The 17,536-nt window shown below is 36.5% G+C and overlaps 1 protein-coding gene across 5 annotated transcripts in view; it reads right to left on the bottom strand.

Moving 5' to 3' along the window:
* Window positions 1–17,536, bottom strand: part of TOX3 (TOX high mobility group box family member 3) — a gene marked incomplete at its 5' end in the record, with an annotated part of 76,944 nt that overhangs the window by 47,230 nt on the left and 12,178 nt on the right. Inside the window, one exon of one of the 5 annotated variants that reach the window (XM_080552896.1) lies at window positions 3,489–17,378. The exons of the other annotated variants lie outside the window; for them this stretch is intronic. Of the gene's footprint in view, window positions 1–3,488; window positions 17,379–17,536 lie in introns of those variants that run through there. 5 annotated transcript variants of the gene reach the window in all.

Here is a 17,536-nt window from a genome sequence, read left to right as displayed (position 1 = left end):
ACACAGACAGAAGATGACATCTTAAATTTCATTAACTTTTCTTCTACATTACTTTCTTAACTTTATTCAGAATGCTCTTTCAAATGCAGTTCAGTCGTGAACTCTATCATTTATAGTGCAGCATTGTTTGTGTCAAATCTCTGCAGCAGGGTTATCGCCACAGGTTAATGGATTTGTGTTCTGAGAAGCCATGATTAGAATAGGTTTACCAACAGTGACCTGTGTTCTGCATTATACAGTGAAAAACATCTAGCAGCATGATTATTATCAATCATCAAAAGAGATAGTGAGAGCTATGTGTACAGACAGCACTAAACTCAAATGTTTTTATTACTCTATATAGGTATTGTGCTGTGGTTAAATTTGACATGTACAAATTGCTGAAGTGAAGACTTGCAAAATAACAGTATCTATCTCGATGCTAATGGCTTAGTTTAGAAAATGATGTGCAAGATTCCAAACACAGCATGAATATGTATTTAAAATATTCGTGGCACTTTAATGGACATTTTCATTAGCAGAGCTTATAACAATGGGAAAAATCTGAAATTTAATGCAATGTCTGAAGTTATTACAATAACTTCAGAAAATCTGAAGAGAAGTATTTTTACCATTGGAGAATGTATTAAAAATTAAGACCCTTGTTCTTCCCTCCTGATGCAGTTATTCCAATAGAAATTCAAACGTATAAATATAGAGGAGCATGTTTTCATTGCAACGCTTTTTTTTTTGTCCTTTTTGGAAGACTTTTTAAGCACTGTACAATACAAAGTAGTAGAAAATTGAAGCTGTCATGGCTTTTCTCTTCTCTCCCCCCCCCACCTTGTGACACACCAGGTGATATTACAGGAGAAAAAAAAAAAATTTAAGATTTAAGTTGAATATACTAGTGTTGTACTAGCAGGGCATCAAAAATACTGATTAGGAGTACATTTAATAGTAACTATAACATTAAAAAGAATAAGTAGTACGTTCAAGGTATAAGGCCGACTAATCACCCAGTGAACAGTAACACTTGCTGTCAGAGTAGACTGCACGTACAATGCAGGCTTGGACTTTCAAACCATTATGCACACACAGCTAGCCTTCCCTTGTTCAAAATTGGACTTTTACACATCGACTCTTTTACCAAATCCAATGACACTGCATTGTGACACTGAACCCCTTCAGTTATGAAATGCACATCAATAGAAGAGTCTGCAAGGAAAGACTCAATGCCTAGGTTCAAAATTTACACACTTCACAGCATCATGCCTAGAAACTCACTGACTTCCTTGAGAGCTTTACTAGCAGAGGTGTACGTCTCCAGTTCCTGCAAAAGGAGGAATTCTTTCCAAGTTACATTCAGTATGCTTGGAACAACTTTGGCTATGGAGGAAAAGGGACTTCTCCTGACCTTCAGGCGGTCTGCATCAGCCTCGTTCACAGGTACCACTCAGAGAAGCCCTGATTTTGACAAGTGTTTGTCCACTATTTCAGCCACTTGCAGGGGAGCAGTGCTGTACCCCCAAGAGGAGCAATGACTGTATCAGACACAGATGATAAAGCTTCTGTCTTCTGTGCAGCTGTGTTACAAGTGGGATACTATAGTTCTTTTCCTCACCCCAATAATCAGCCTTGAATTGCCAATCCAGTTAGTTATGTCAAATATATGTAACACTTATGCAAATTTTAAAAATAAAATAAAAAATCTGCTTTCCTTTAGAGACAGTAATATATTTGCATCTGACACCAATGTCCTCAGGATTTCATTCAGCACCTCTTTCCCATTCAGTGTAGTAGCTTTATCTGCTGTTGTTGTAACAGCTTGTTTACACTGTTCTCAGACAGTTTTTGTAGCTAATACCTACTACACTGTCTGTATTACATCTGACATAATTTGCTGTGCTAGGAGTTGCTGATGACCACTTCTAGGACATGCTGTTTTCAGTAGTACTTGTAACAACATTTCTCTTCAGAGGCAGCTGATCAAAAGGTGCTGCAAAAGGTCCTTTTTCTGTTGCCCCCTGAATATTCTCACATGAAATTTGACTGGTGTCTCACCAGCATGCTCACCAGCTTTGAAATGAAACATCCATTTATGACTTGTCAGGATCAGAACTGCTGGAAGTATCTTCTTTCAGATTTGCTGATGTGAACCTCTGTTATAACAAAATGATGATCTCTGGAATAATAGCAATGATGGCAAAATAATAACCTCTGTGAAATATTTAAAGACAGAGCTTTTAGATAACTGCCTTAACTGCTGCTGTTACTGCAGTTAGACATACTACCCTAAAGGCTGTCTTTTCTAAGCCTTCAAGTTGTCACACCATTGGGAAACATGCTGACCATCACTTGCTAGATATGACAGGACAAGTCGGCCTCTTACGCTCAAATAAACTCTTTCTGAAGTCTCTTTCGAAGAATGTTAAACTCAGTTTTGTAGAGAAGATGGTAAGCACTCTCTACAGAAGAGCACCTTCGTACAATGAATGACAATAATTAAAAATAAATAAATAAATCATGAGCAGTGAAGAATTCCAGCTGCTGCTGAAATGAAGCACAAGCCTCACCAAGTTTTTGCTACCCACTTATCCACAGGCTGGTGAGGCCTATGATGTTATTGCCTATGAAACATGGATTCTTTATGTTCAAAAACCCCAGCACTGTCTTGGAAAAGAAAGCCAAAACCAGTATTTGGAATGATAAGAAAGTGACTGAATTTTATGTGATGCAGAACACATATTTCAGTACTTTTCAGGAAAATATTCATAAACTTTTTTTTTTTTTTAGCGAGCTTAATGTATTTTAAAATATACATAAGAAAACACATAAGCAAAAAATAAATTTCCAAAGGGTCTATCTTTGTCTTTCATTACTTAATAACTGGTAGTTCAGATATCTTTTTATTTTGGAGGAAATTAATTTGCATCTTAGTGGATGGTAAGGTCTGTTCTTGAAAGTAGAAGAAAAAAGAAAATGAAAAGCACTGAGACAACGCTCAGTCCAAGTAAAAGCACATTACTAAAAGTACAAATACCCTATGGACAACAAACAAACAAAAAACTGCTAACTTGTATCTGTGTATGCTCTGTGCAAGAGCTTTGGTTGAACTCGTAGCTGAAAGACAAAATCTTCATTTTGAGCTTTTTTTGAACAATGGTATATGTCATTTAAGTTGAGATCAAATCTGAAAGTGTCTATCCCTGAGCAATAACCAACAGGAACATATTCCTGTTGGAACATATTCCTGAATTCTTTATTTTTCTGGCACAAGAAGTTATCTTCACATCTGCTAGTTGATTTGGAAACACTACTCTGGGAAGACGGACTCTTTCTTTTATTTCGTTAGCTTAATTCCCCAAAGAGATATGGAGGCCTCAGTCACACAAATAGGATATCCCAGGAAAACCCGACCTGTGCCAAAGGGGTGGGGGGGAATTGTTTTTGATGCCACACTGCAATCCCATGTGCCAAGAGAACTGAAACCAGCCTGGGAGGCTTACTGATTCCAGTCCAATGCAGCTTTTCAGCTTCTTTCCTGGGAGCCACTGATGCGCATGGAGCAGTCTCGTGGGAGTTACCTATGGGCTTCTGCATCTTGCTAGGAAACACTTACTAGGAAAGGAAGGCTGGCAGAGGACTTGGAAGTGGCTAATCTTTAAGGTCCCTTCCAACCCAACCCATTCTATGATGGCACTATTATGGCCAAGAGAAAACACATGCAAGACTTAATTCTGCAAGTTCAGTCTGCATGACCTTGGTCAAGTTACTTAACGTTGGAGTTCTTAGTCCTGAGCATCTAATGAGAGTAAAAAGCATGTTGCCTCACAGGGGATAGATTTTTAGGAAACACAAGAGTGTAAACAAAAAAATTTAAAGGGTTGTTGCTCCAAAAGCAGGAAAACCTGTAAGGATAAAGGCTACATCAGGCTTCAAAATTTAATCATCAGGCCATGTGCTAACATCCAGTTGGGTATTAAATTAGCGAGGAAAAAAAAGTGATAATATTCATCCTGCCTCAATTTAGAGAAAATTGCTGGTTAGAAACAAATTCTTTGTATTTGCTTCTACTTCCTCCTAGAGTTTGTTAAACAACCAAAAATAACAACAGAAGGCCAGACACAGCCTGAAGTAATACATAGTGGTCTTCCTTTGGAGATATCCTGGCATTTTTTAGCTCTGTAAATGTAACAGTGCCAAATTAAAAACATTTGGTCCCCGTTTATTGGCTTAGGGCTAGATCAGCAAAGGACTGTGCTTTGAATCTTGCCTGCACACAGCTTTTAGTTGTTTGAGTCAAGAGCAGAGGCTGCAGCCCTGAACAAAGCCAGGATTCAGAATCTTAAAGTTTATCTTTGATCTAGGTCATATCAATCTATGGTCTTCTCTTTTCCAGGCTCTCTGCAAAATTTTGGTATTGTTGGCTACCTGCAGAAACAAAGGAATTTTTTTCCAGGTATTTAACACTTCTGAGAAAAGCTCAGGTTCATACAGGCTTTAGGGAAAAGAACACCGAAGCAGACATTTTTAAAAGCTCATACTTCAGGATTTAGACATTTTCTGTCTAGACCTTAGACCTATGCACTAGGGTATAGGCTTCTAAACTATTTAGGTTTCCAAATGACAGAAATATTACTTATTGAATTAGTTCTTGGTCCTGCAGAACCACAGAATGAAACAACTACTCCTAAGAAGTGACTGATGGATTTTATTCTGGTAACTCAGCTGGCTGAGTCAAATAATTTAAAGACTTATTTTCTCCTAGCACAAGAATGACTGTATAATGCAGAATATTAGTTTTATGAAGCTATTTCAGCTGTATACATACTATTCTTGTGCAACTCAATACCTCCCCCTACATATGCACATAACTACACAGAGCAGCAACTGCTGCTGCTCTCTATGGTGGCACTGAAACAAGTGAAGACTTAAGACCAATGTTCTTTAAATATTTGCTTAATTATCCTGCACAGAGAGGCAGTGTTTTTTTCCCCCCTTTGATGATTTAAAATGTAAGTGGTAGTTCCTCTGCATTTTGAGTTAATGAATGTTATGAACAGTTTATAAAGCTGAAGAACGGCTGCTCCCTCACAGCCAACAAACAATCGATGCTAATACTGGTGTGAGATCACAGTCAATGTCCAGAGCCATTCCTTCACGTAGGTGAAGATTCAGAAGCCACTTCACTACCATTTAATCGAGTTTCATTATGGTGTGAAGTTGTTTTTATTTTAATCTAGGGAGTACATAAAGGTGCATTTCCACTGCATTGCCCTGAGTGGAGAACACACAAAAAAAAAGTCATGAATTTTCAATGTGAGATAATCTTTGTATCTTGAACTATGACATTTGCATTACATATGCTATTTATTTATATTACACACAACAGAAATAGTAGACATCTCATTGAACCTGAAGCCAGCACTGACATGCAGCCTTCTTGTAGATGAAAGCCAATGCTTTCCAGAGCTAGAAGCTTTTGCTTCACTCCTGTGAGCTAGATAAGGTGACACTGAAAGTTCCAAAAGGTTGCTGAGGACAGAGGAAGGAAATATAGAAACTGCTGTGCTGGAAAATTGCACAGCAACAGAATAAATCATAGGAGAGCCACAGGAGTTGCATTTTTCTCCTTTCCATTTTTGCTAAGAGAATGCGACAGAGGTTGGCCCAGGAGACTGACTCCAGATTGCCAAACTAGGCACTAATATCTAAGACTTTTATCAACAGGCTTCCTGGCACAACATACTATTCACTATTCACCCACCTAAAAAAAGAAGTACCTAATAGGTAAAAACAGCTTCCTTGTTTTATAGAGGTGAGAAGTTTGCATTTTGTTTCTCCTCTAAAGCTCAAATATGTTTGTTTTGACACAATCTTTGCAACAGCATTTTCAACTACTGCTCAATGCAGAATTATTTACATTGCTCTAAATCACTGGCTTACAATGCTTGGTTTCGTACTGATCTAGCTTCACTACAAAAGGAACATCACACAAAGAATTCTTCCCTGGAAAAAGAGAATTGAGAAGTACAAAAGATGTTACCTTTGCAAAAATACAGCATTCAGATACTAGATTATAATTAGATTTCTGTTCCAAGTATTTCAATACATACTGTTAACCTTAGACAACTGTGCATGAACTTTTTAATTAGCATGTTATCTTTGGTGCAATTAATATCTTGTACCTCATATGTTATCTTCAAATTAAAACTTTTACTGTGTGAGCCATATTAATTAATCAATGCAGCTCTAAGAGGGAACAGACATCATTCAAGAGAAAGTGTTTTTAGAATGTCACAGCCACTGACATTTTAGAGCAGTTATTTAGCTTCCTTCATATAATACATGGCTATTACCTTCAGCTTACACTGTCCTTGCACAAAAAAAAAATAAAAGACAATTATTACAAACATGCTTTTGCATCTAAAATAATTTTTCCTTGCCCTACACAAAATATCAACGTATGTCAGTAAATAAAAAAATAGTAAGAGTAAATGTATAGGTATTTTTTAAAATCCTTAATAATTCCCTCGATACACTGAAGAATATTCTTCTATGAGGGCCTGTAGCAAAGCTTACAAGCAGTAGCACCAACTAAAAGTAAGAAGCAATCTGACTGTTTGACCCTGAAGATATCAGTACGGATGATGATCTTTCATAAGCCACTGTGCCAACTTGATTTGCTGTGATGGATGAATAAATTTGTTACCTAATACCTTGTCACAACACTTGATATGAGAAGTTAAAGAAGAAAATAATTTCAAAAGATGATTGTCCTTATTAAATACTTTAAAAAACACAAATATATACAATTGTACTATTACTCAGAATAATTAAATAATTAAAATTAATAACATATTAAGAGCATTAAAAGTAATAAAATAAAAAGAATAAAAGTAATTAAAGAAGAATTAAATAATAAAAGAATAAAAGAATTAATAAAAGTAAATACAAAACAGCATAATGCAGACACATTATGTAGTCTGCATCAACAAATAAAGCTATCTACTTAATGATAAATTTCCCATGCTTAAACTAGGAACTGTTTTATGTCTGTTTATAAGCAAAGGACTCCTTAATCTCTATTACACCAAAGAAAATTAGTCTATTCCCAAGAAAACACAGAAACAGAAATCAGTTGCAAAACACCGGATTTGCTTGAATTGCTTCAGAGAAAATGAGAAGTATGACCTAGAAATATTTAACAGATGAGGTGAAGATTTTCTTTGAACTGTAGCACATCATAATCCGAGTTTCACTCCAGTTACTTGATTCTATACAGCCCTAAATCCAAAAACATAGGGTACCTAGGCAGATACCTACAATATAGTTTTGCTATCTAAATAATATCACATTGTAAGTACACTTATTCTAGTGATTTTACTTTGCAATTCTTTTCAGCAAAATTAGTCAGTTTTTTATTAACCCAGTATACCTTAAGATCTATGTATATATTTTTACAATGTACCAATTTTCAAAAGAGATCCTGAAACCCCACAGAAATAGACATTCTGAGTTAAAACACCTGTGATCCTAAAGAAAAGGAATTAGCTCATACTTTGAACATCTCTTTCTACTGCAGACATGAATGGGAACAAAATCATCAGTAGTGTCACCGCATGACTCATTAATAAAAACTGTAATTATACAGGAGAGTAGTCAAACGTGCTGATACACATTATATATTCATATCTATTTCATATCTAACAATACATATTATGAGCTGTCATAATACACATGTATGGATAGAAACGTCTGCAGTAGTGCCTTAGACAGGTCTCCCAGAGCCCTCCACAGATGGCAATGAATTAAGGTTGAGCATTACCAAGAGGTCCCTATATATCATCATCTCTATTTTCATAAAAAAAAAATCAGCAAGGGACAGGCACAATAAATGACTTGCCCAAGGTCATACAGAAGTGTAATAACCAAAATGGGATTGGAACCCAAACACCCTGACTTTTATTTTAACAAATACAAAGTGTTTCTTCTGTTAGATAAAGGACAGAAACAGAACATCTATTATTTTAAGAACATCTATTATTTTAAGAGAATACTCTTGCTAGCTTGAAATAATCGGGTTACATTAGTTTATTTCAAAGAAATCTAGAACTATTTTAGAACTGTAGGATGAAAGAAGGTTGAGGCTACTAATAAAAGAACCACCACCGAAGTGATAAAGAGTGAAATGGATTTGAATCACATTTAGAGCAATGTGAATCAGTGCATTTTTTTAAATTAAGGATATAATTGCCTAAGCATTAGCACCAAAATAAATATCTTTTACATTGCTTACCAAAAAGTAGACCGCTTTCATGAGATATTCATAATAAAATGCAGACGTATTCTGATACTAATTTTAAGTTAACTATAATCATAATCTAAATGCATTTTCTTTTTAAAAATAAACAAAGATCATTTTCTTAATATAATAAGCCCTGATAAATAAATTTCCTGCTGAAATGACTTGTTCCTTTCGTAAGACAAGGAGAAATGCGTATCATATAGTCCTCCTTGTTCTGCTTACAGTCTCCAGCAAAGCCCAGAGCCCGAAGGTCACATCAGTACTGAATCACACACAGGCTCAAACGTACCAGGTAGTCTACATGGATACTACTAATTTCAAAAGATTCTTAACCCTTAAAAATGATAATAATGGCTTATTACACATTACTGCAGAACCAAAATTACAGATTTTCAACTACTACTTCTCAAAGTAATCTGTTCTAGATTGACATTGTCAGTAGGGAAGACTCAGATGGAAAACAAGGCAGTGAAATCCACACATGACTGAAAAAAATTACTATGGTGTCTGTCTCTTTTGGCTTTCCAAAGAAAACGTGAAATATCCAAACCATGAAAGACCCCAAACCACCTAGATGTTTCTGGTATGTTCCCTGAGGGCATAGGACAACCTCAAGACTTAAAAATGGAACACTTGCCTTTAAGTCCTCCTGTCTTAACACGTAACTCTGAATCTTTTTACCAGGAGTGAAGAAACGGATAAGATATATGCTGTTTGTCCTTATTCTGTGTTCAGTGACAAAATTACCATTTTTACATGTCTCAAGCTTTGAAAGCCCAAAGAATTTTATCACAAAATACAGAAGCTTCATCCAAACCACAACTATTCCAGAAGGTATGGCTTTTACTGACTCAACCATCATTTTTTCAATTCTTATCCTAGTGAAATTACTACGTACAATCAACTAAAAGGTTAAAGGCCACTGTTGAACCACCACAGATCACTGCTGAGACTTGGATGAATAATGGATGTTATACAATATATCTGTAATTTTAGAAAAATTCTCTGGTTAATCTGCATGCATTACTTGGGTTGTCCTTTCCAAGGATAGGATGATTCTGATTAAGAAATTTACAAAACTTTAAACCAAACATTTTTCATTTGCATTTAATAAATTCATCTATTTTTATTAAACCTTTGGTATAAATGTAAATAAGTCCTTATGTAGATGAATAGCACTAAACAATTAATTTAATGTTACTGAGCAAATGTCTTTTTATTTTTATTTTTAATTGAAGACAATGAACATTGGCTTTGTTAGTAAAGGACACTGAATATTTAGGGTTTTAAAAGGATGTGGTTCATTTCTTTATACAGCAACAAATCTTCAGACAGTACTTCTGTCTAGCTGTATAAAACTACAATTGATATCTTTTCCATATATACTTAACCTCCTACAGATTTATTTGATTCTCAATAATTACTATTCTCTGGTAAGAGGCATATGTTATTACAGCACACTGCACTCCCACAAGCTGTCCACTCAGTGTATTTTAATAAATCTCTGCCAAAGCTGTATAAATTTGATCCTGTTTAAATTTAATAAGGATCAGAATATATCAAAGCACAAATTCCCATGGGAGAAATAGATATTTTGCATAGTTATTGAGTGCCCTATTCATAAATACAATGTGTAAGACCTAGACCATCAACCTTGAATTAAAAAGAAAAAGAGATTAATGTGTGCAAAGCCAGCTACTTCTTAAATAACAAGTGAAATTAGTGTTTAATAAAACATTTTTCCCTATACTACTGTTGGAGATAGCAGCACTGCTATGGTTTCAGTGTAAGCATTCTGATATCTAACTACTGAATGTTACAAGTATACAAATACCTTTTCAGGTACCTTTTGTAATTGTTTAAAGATAAACGCACTCGAGGGCACATATTGCTAAACATGCCACCAACGGTTTCTCTTGGGTTATCCCTGATCCTTTTGTAGTCAATGGGGACACTGCCTTACGCAGACAGCTGACCAGCAACCAGGAGCCACTGCCACTGTGCAATCAGAACTCACTTAAGGACCACAGTTAGCATGAACATAAGACTTGGCATCCATTTTCTTACTTCTGATGGCAGGGAAAGGAAGAAATTCTTCAATGCTCTATTAATTCTAGATAAATTCTGGTGAGTCTCCATAACACCCTACAGAATTTTATGTTCTACTAAGTAGATCGTTTTCATGCTTGCTGTGGCAAAATACCAGGAGACGTGCCTACACAAAAAGATGACGATCTTGCCACGTTATACAGAATTTGGAGGACCACTGTCATAAACATGAATATGGCACGTCTTCTAAATGCATATATATTCATACAATTATTTCTTCAGATTCCAATGTTTTCTTTTTTGTTGTTTGCTTTAAAGAAACACTCTTTGCATAAGAAAAAAAAAACACATTTCAAATGATGCACACAGAGACCATACTTGACAGCTCATACTTACAGAAGTGATTCATTAGTCTTCGTTAAGAAGTCTGCATTCCTTATCATTGGTTTCTGCTAGTAATTGTGTATAGAACTGTGCATACAACCTACCACTTTCAAAGTAGCTCCATTTTCTCCCATCATTTTGATACTTAAATAATGTTAGGTATGGGGAAAAAAATCAGACTGTATTTATCTTGAATTAAAATTCACATTTTAACAGTAAGAGCATAAAAGTCAAGTCATTTTACATGAAGCAGAGATCTTTCCCCAGGGGAAAAAAAAAAAAAAAAAAAGATGTGCTAAATCAATTTACCATTGTTTTACAAGTCAGCCACTGAGGATGATATCACAGGCTGCTGAAATTAATGGGAGTTTTGCCATTGACTTCAATGGGCCAAACCTGTCATCCTCAGTATTTTACTATACACGGAGGCCTGATGTCAGAATTAGTACAGCTTTACGAAGTACAATACAACATAATTCAATTCATCACAGGGAAGTCGATCATGCCGTCACTCAGTTGTGGCTCCCACCCACACCTATAAGATTCTTGCTTTGTTTTCCCATCATCATCACATAGGTGTTTGACCTGAGAAAAACCTCAGGCATGTTCATCACCAATGTTCCTGTATCCATTATCAATATTATGTTGTTACGGTGACAGTGCAGGAATAGGAAAGAAGTTAAAAATCCAAATGATATTAATGGAAGTATATGCAAACCACAAACAGTCAACATGTCAGAATACTGCCAGCAAAATCACAGTATTTATAACACAAATACTTGAATTAAGGTCACACAATACCATGGTATAAGCAGTCATCCTAGGTGAATACATGGCGGCTAGCTCTTTTATGTACCACCTGTAGTACAGGGTTACAATCTGTCTTCATTTTCATGAATCTTAGGAAATATTGAACATTGAATGTTGGTTCCATTCATTTAAGAGATTCAGTGCTTAAGCACAAAGACCACTGAGGTAAGAGTGACTTAATTTCCTTGCTTTTATGGGTTTATGTCTTTCAACTTTAATGTTATTTCAACAGTGTTTTGTGTTTATTATGGAAATATTCTGCTATATTTCCCTTCTCTCAGTTCATGAAATTTTCAATATAACAAGAAAAAAAAAAACAGTTCAGATTCCTATTTTGAAAACCATATTGCCATTTTTATTCAGCCTGTATTTTAATATAGCATCAATATTTAACTACTTCATTAAATGAAGTGTGACTTTTATAGTGAAAATGTCAGTCTTTGCAGTTCATTAAATTCATTTAAAGCATAGCTGCTTGACTTTTTTTTCCTGAAGGAATAAAGGACTATTAACTGAAGGCATAAACTTAGCATTAGCATGTACTTTTTTCCTTCAAATTAACATTCAAGATTTGTAACAGTCTTTACAAATTTAAGGGATTGTTTGTATCCTTGTGCATTATCTTTATTTTTATAACAGATGTCATTTTTACAGCATATACAACTGTTTATCACAGTTGGATATGACCAGTAGGATGTCACAGAGGATATTAACATGTCATGTGCTATTATGAATCTGTAGAATTCTGCAAGTGGTATTAAAAATACATTATTTTGAACTGTGGCATCTGGAAAAATAAACCATATATGATGTAAAATGTAATAACTCTTGGAATCCAATGGGGTTTATGAGTACTGTTTTCTGTTTCATAAAACATTCTTTGATGAGTATCCTTTTTCAAGGAGGGTTTCTATTAACTAATACAAAAGAACACAAGGAAAGCTCCGTTTCCAGAAAGGTAGTGCCATGTTTCTGCCAGATGTAAGAAATCCTGATACATATAGGACTGCTGTAACTGAAGTCTATATAGCTGGAAACACTCATTATTTCTGATTAAATGGATGTGACTATAAAATACTTTAATAAGATTAAAGAAGCTGCTTTGAAACGTACTAAGAAATAAAAGTGGTAATAGTTACTTTCCAACCTACTGCTCCTTTAAATGTTCGAAGTAGATTTCCATGACTTTGGTTTTGGAAGAAAAATGACAATTTCTTTTCAGTTTTACTGTTTGGGTTCCACAAAGCAATGTGGTTAAACTCTTGCAATAAGGGACCTGAATCACTACCACTTTCTATTTACAGGCTGCACTAAATGGTCAATGCTTAGTTTATTACCATAGAGAGGGTGACTGGAGGCTGGGGAGGAGTGAGCCATAGACATTTTTCAAGTGTTTCACTTTCATAACGGTAACATCTAATTCTCTGAAAAATCAGATAAATTCCTAGTGTTGTAAACACAGAATCCAAAATACCCTAACATATGCAGTCATTTGGGGTACCACACCTCAGTGGCATTAGATACCACAATTTGAATTAGGATGTGAAAAGTTATCAATTTATTCAGTCTCTAATTTTAAAGGACACCATACTCCCCATTTCTCTCACCCAAGGGCACTTAAGCCTCTATGCAACCAGAAACTGGCACCAAATTAGAGAAGAAGAACGCAGTAATTAGTCCCCATTTAAGTTAAAAGCTCCATTCAGGACACTTTCTTCCACAAATGTTGTGCGCAACCGTTTTATTTTCTAGAACTACTTTGCATCTCCAAATTTTTGCTAAACCACTGTGATTTATTCTTCTGTGTGTAAAAAGTAACAGGGTTTTCAGAAAATTTTGGTGCTTGAACTGCCCTGCTCTGGATGAAGTTTTCTAAAGAGTACTAAGAGAATAAAAATTGCATTACCCCATGACTACAATTCTGAAAAAGAAGGAAGAAACTCTGAAACTTAATTACAGAAGCAACAGTCACATACAAACAGTTAACAGGTACCAGGGACATGCATTCCAGATTGGAGTTTGACAGATACAGGCTTTACACGCTGTCATTTTCTACACTGTTACATCTGCCAGCTCAAACTGATGGGCTCCAACTAGCAATCCCTTAAACCAAGATGACGTGGAGCTAAACAAAAATCATTGCTTTTAGGATGTCACGAGTTAAGACACAACTACAAAGGCAGTGCTATCCAGCTGACTGTATTAAATCCATACGCTTTAGACAGGTCATAATTATGGACTTGCTTGCACCAATACATGCACACCCTGCAGAATGGGATTCCCATCCTCATTCTTTAACTTGGAAACCAACTCTTTTACCAACAGCGTTTGGATAGCTATCCAGAATGTGAAACCAGTGCTCGGTTTTCTCGCTGCATGGACCTCCCAATTGAAGGCTGAAACATTGCCACTCTTCCAGATCTGTGTTTTCCTGCTAAAACAGTACAAGGAGGATCAAGTTAATCTCAGCTACCTATTCACTTTGTGCAATCTTTGAGTCGTTCAGGTTGGAAAGGAGATACGGAGATCTCCAATCCAACCTCTGCTCAGAGCACAGGCAGCACTGAATTCAGTCCCACTCCTGAGCTTCTCCTCGCAGAGCAACTGCTCCAGGCACTGCCCATGTTGCTGGCCCTCCACGAACTTGCTCTGGATAGTTTATTCAGCCAACTAGCCACTAGCACCTGCCTGTGCTCCTCAACAGGTCTGCTCCCCAGCCAGTCAGACCCCAGCCCATGTTTCTCAAACCAGTATACCATGGAAGGGCTTTGATACATTAGGCCAAGGATAAACGTGTAAGCCTGTGAGGGGTAACACCACCATTGACAGACATTTCCTTGGGCATTTAATGTACTTGCGAAGCAGAGGACATCATTTTGGAGCACAAGCACCCTACATAATCAACAAAGACAAGGAAGCACTGACACAGGGCCTTAGTGTTCTGCGACCCTCAACAACCCTCACAGATCTCACAGGCTTTTTTTTTTTAAGGTCTGCCTTACAAGAAAATTTTTTTTTCCTCCAGAGAAAATACTTAATTCCCAATTTGACATATGAGAGTAAGCAAATAAAATCATACTGTTAGTATTAAGCAACTAAAGTAGGAAGAACCATTACTTTGGGTAATTGATGGTTTGAAGAAAACTTTTACACCAACTATAGCCACCTGCTTCTAAGCTTAACTCCAACAACAAACGAACAACACAATTCACAAAAGTGACAAACCTGGAACCCTATTTTTAAAAAGTACACTTAATGACACTTTAATTGCACAAAATTATGCACCCGTTCCAAGACATATTAAGAAATAACAGCACTAAAACTTGAAAATAAGACTTTTACACCCAAACTGACTTATAACAGCAAATCATCAAAGTACATTTCAGAGTTCAGTAACTCCCAGGAAATCGTGCTGCAACTGCAAGTAATCAGCACCTTGAAAAACTAGGCTACTGGAAGACCAGCCAATCCTTAAAAACTCAGAGCTAGTGGATATGTGCTGCTGCTTACATTGTTCTGGACTTCTTCTCTCCAGATTTCTGGCGTCTGAGACCCAAAAACAGCTAAAAACAAATGTTTGTGTACAAAAAGAAATGTTAGCTACCGAATGCAGTGCTACAAATAAGAGGCTGTCAAAAGAACTATGATTTACCAGGCCTTTGACCTGTGTTGTATACTATTGTACCAGACATTCAGTCCACCTTTTTTCTAAACAATAACTAAACTAATTGGTGAATTCTCAAGATACTTTTTGTAAACATGTAAGTTCAGCTCAACTGTACCTTTATTCAGTGCACCTTTTCAAAGAAAGTTACTGGAAGAAGTTTGTTTTATATACTCCAGCCACGTGACCCTCTCAGGAAGTCATCAGATAATCTCAGTTTAAAATGAACAAACATGCCACCTACGTTTTTCTATCATAGGCTAGGAATGGAAATGTGCCAAAAAAAAAAATCCATAAGAGTGATTAGAAGGACATATTAATAATCACAGAGGACAGAAGAAATTTCCCTATATGGGTAGGTAAGAAATTATGTTGTTATTTTTGTACACTGGACTAAAAACAGATGCAAATGAACATTACAGGATAAAGCATATTTCATGGGAATGCTTCACTCTGAAAAACTTCAGATTTGCTTACAGAAAAATGATACAAGGGCTCTTCTAGAACTGAATTCCTTTTCAATTGACATACTTATTTAGTGAAATCAAACTAAGATAGAAGGACCCTTGCAACTTGCAACTCCAGCCAAAAACATGCATTTCATCACTATGGTTGCAAACACAAATACTCCATAAAATTATATAAAGAGTCATATAAAATGCATCAATTTCCTACCTAAATAGGATTATAAACTGGACTTTTCAAGGAAAGATCAAAAGAATGGAATTATGCTGCTCCTATGTACCTTTGATATTAACCACTAATCTATAATTTACCTCTAATCCTTTATTTACTCTACTGTAATTCCGCTTATATCTATAAAAATATCTGGTACTGTCAACAGTTTTGCTTAAATTTAAAAATGTAAGGGCTATGTTCTGCAACGGCAGAAACTACTGACTATATTAGGGAATCAGAGTTTTCCCAGCCTTTGCCACACAAACCAGCCACGTCAGGCTATGAGGAATTCAGTGTCCCAACTTGTGGGGTGGAATGGAAGGAGCAGAGCTTCGAAGAACCTCTTGGTTGTACTAGCTGCTCTTGCAAGGCTAGAATATTTACAATGGTGATAGCAGATGGCACTTTTTATGCAGACAGGAAGCCATACCCTGGCTTCATTCACAATCTAAAGGAAAACCACAGATACTAACTATGATCAGTCTCAGTTATTATGCCCTCTAGAGAAGAGAAACAGACTTGTTCATGAACACAACTGGATGCTAAGACAGGCTGCAAATTTTTGCCAGCATTCTGCATACCTGTCTGAAGGGCTGCTTAGCCCCATTGTCCCAACGACAATGAAGTTCTCACTCAGTCCCCTGAGACCAGATTATTTTTCAGAACCTTGGAAGTGAAGCAGTTACCAGAGCATGGAGGTAAGGAAGGAGATGATTATCTGACACATGCTTTGAAAACACTCACACTGAGACAAATCATCCGATAATTTGATATCACGTTTGTACAGTCTATCAAACTTTTAGATGCGAGTTTTCCATCACCTCTTCCAGAGGCATAAAGGCCTTTTCCTCCCCTCCACAGCATCCCTACCACCACCAAGGAAAAGCAGGCCAATCCTCATGGAATAAACAAGTGATTCCCCCGTGCTCACAGATACTAGATAATTCCCCAACCTAAATCTCAGAAATAACACTTTTCCACTACCAAATTAGACTTCAGACAAATATTATTTAGCTGTCATGCATTACTCCAAAATCTTTGCTGACTCTGTAACTATCACATCTATGGCTGCTTTGTCTGACTCAGAGGCACGCTTCAGATCACACAGTGCATAACAAAACTTCTAAATCAACGGTCAAGAACATAAGCAGGGAATCTAAAAGAACCATGTTGAACAAGGCTTAAAGTACAAACAACCTCAGGGTCCCTGTTTCTTTCAGCCAACCACACCACATAATATTTAGCATAAACTCAGAGCCTTAGAAGTGCCTGCCACTCCTTTATCTATCCCCACTCGGATGGGAAGGCTGCTTCACCATCGTACTCTGGAAGTGAAAGGCTTTTTTCCCCCTCATTCCCAGCCTAAGCTCACAGCCAGCATTTTTACAGGCATGCCTGTAATAACACTGTCTTCCCTCTCACTTTGCTATGTTACCAGTATTACTGTTAAAGCATTGATACTTTGGGTCTCTTATGTCTTCTTTTCTTAAGGAAAATCGATTCTCCAACTGTAAGGTACTTATTTAAAAAAAAAAAAAAAACTTTGCTGCCAGACCTGCAATTTTACGTGTCAGTTCTTTCACACTTCAGAGATGAAGATTATCTTCACCTTCCCAACTTGAGGCAGCTGAATGTAGCTTCATTTTCAGTTGGTGTCTAAG

Source organism: Anser brachyrhynchus (assembly GCF_964034855.1).
Source record: "Anser brachyrhynchus genome assembly, chromosome: 12".
Classification (NCBI taxonomy): domain Eukaryota; kingdom Metazoa; phylum Chordata; class Aves; order Anseriformes; family Anatidae; genus Anser; species Anser brachyrhynchus.
The sequence above is the reverse complement of the archived record's forward strand: the minus strand, read 5'-3'. Positions and strand labels throughout refer to the sequence as shown.